The sequence below is a fragment of the Notamacropus eugenii genome, chromosome 3 (genome assembly GCF_028372415.1).
Source record: "Notamacropus eugenii isolate mMacEug1 chromosome 3, mMacEug1.pri_v2, whole genome shotgun sequence".
NCBI lineage: Eukaryota > Metazoa > Chordata > Mammalia > Diprotodontia > Macropodidae > Notamacropus > Notamacropus eugenii.
This window is the reverse complement of record NC_092874.1, coordinates 79013503-79015053: the sequence shown is the minus strand read 5'-3', so window position 1 is coordinate 79015053 and position 1551 is coordinate 79013503. Positions and strand designations below refer to the sequence as shown.

General features: G+C 36.8%; 1 non-coding gene across 1 annotated transcript; it reads left to right on the top strand.

The window, feature by feature from the left end:
- Window positions 1–200: 200 nt before the first annotated feature.
- LOC140497934 (U6atac minor spliceosomal RNA) lies at window positions 201–328 on the top strand. The gene has a single exon (XR_011964936.1). It is a non-coding gene; the product is annotated as a U6atac minor spliceosomal RNA (small nuclear RNA).
- Window positions 329–1551: the final 1223 nt, after the last annotated feature.

The window sequence follows — 1551 nt, the reverse complement described above, 5'->3', positions numbered from 1 at the left end:
GTGACAGTGTTCAGATCATTTAATTATTCAGTGACCAAGACAACTCCCTGGGACTATGGTATAGCTTAATTCTAGATCTGAAGTAGGTGGGAGGACTTTCTATGCTGAGAATTCCCCATGAATTCCCTGATGATATTATACAGATCTGGGAGGAAAATAAACAAAGAAAACAAAGTACCACCTTAAGAATGAACAGTATGATGTTGTATGAAAGGAGAGAAGTTTAGTACTCTCCTTGATAAGAGTGGAAGAGGTCCTACTGGCTTTCACAACACTTATATGGTTTAAGTATTGTCACCAACTCTGTGGCATCTAACCATGTTTTTATGATAAATGTTAGAGGAGATATGGGAGAGTGTAACACCAAAGACCCCAGCATACACAGGAGAGTCTGCTGTACAGGTTCTTAGATCTGCTTTCCCAAAAGAAAAGCAACTTTTGAGGGGTCAACAATCACTTTAATCAAACACATATACCAACAGAGAAAATGCAAGCAGAGAAATAAGTAGACAGGGCTTTTGACCATAAACAATACATACATCACAGATCAACAGACAGATTCAACTCTCTGACCATTACATATATATATATATATATATATATATATATATATATATATATATATATATATATATATATATATATAGTTACCAAGTTACCAGAGAGTGAAGCACCAACATCTGGGTTTTCAAAGCTGGGGGGCTCCTTAATGGCTACTCAGAGTCTCATCTGGCCAAACAAACACTTCCAATGAGTAAGACCCAAAGTAAAACCTCTCCTCAGAGTAGATAAACTCTTTTCAGGGCTGGAGGGCATGACCCTCTGACCCAGTGCCACAATAGAAATTATTAATGGGCAGGGAAGATGTTTAGCTCTTTCCCCCACCCACCATTAATCGTACATTAACATTACAGAGAGTTGGAACACTAATTCATGTGAGCTGATCCAAACATTCTGGAGAGCAATTTGGAACTATGACCAAAGGACTACAAAAATGTGTATACCCTTTGACCCAGAAATATCACTTCTAGGGCCATATCCCAAAGAGATCATTAAAATGGGAAAAAGACCCACATGTATAAAAATATTCATAGCAGCTCTTTTTGTGGTAGCCAAGAACTAGAAATTGAGGGGATGCCCATCAGTTGGGGAATGACTGAACAAGTTCTGGTATAAGAATGTAATGGAATACTATTGTGCTATAAGAAATGGCAAACAGGCAGACTTCAGAAAAACCTGGAAAGACTTATATGAACTGATGCTGAGTGAAGTGAACAGATCCAGGAGAACATTATACACAGTAATAGCCACAATATACTAGGACTGTTTTTGATATACTTAGCCTTTCTTAGCAATGCAAGGACCTAAAACATTTCCAAAGGACTCATGATGCAAAAATGCTATCCACATCCAGAGAAAGAACTATGGTGTCAGAATGCAGAATGAAACAAACAATTTTCTACTTTATTATGTTTTGTTTTTCTCACTCATTTTAATTCTTCTATGGAATATGACTAATGTGAAAATGTATTTAATAGGAATGCATAAGTA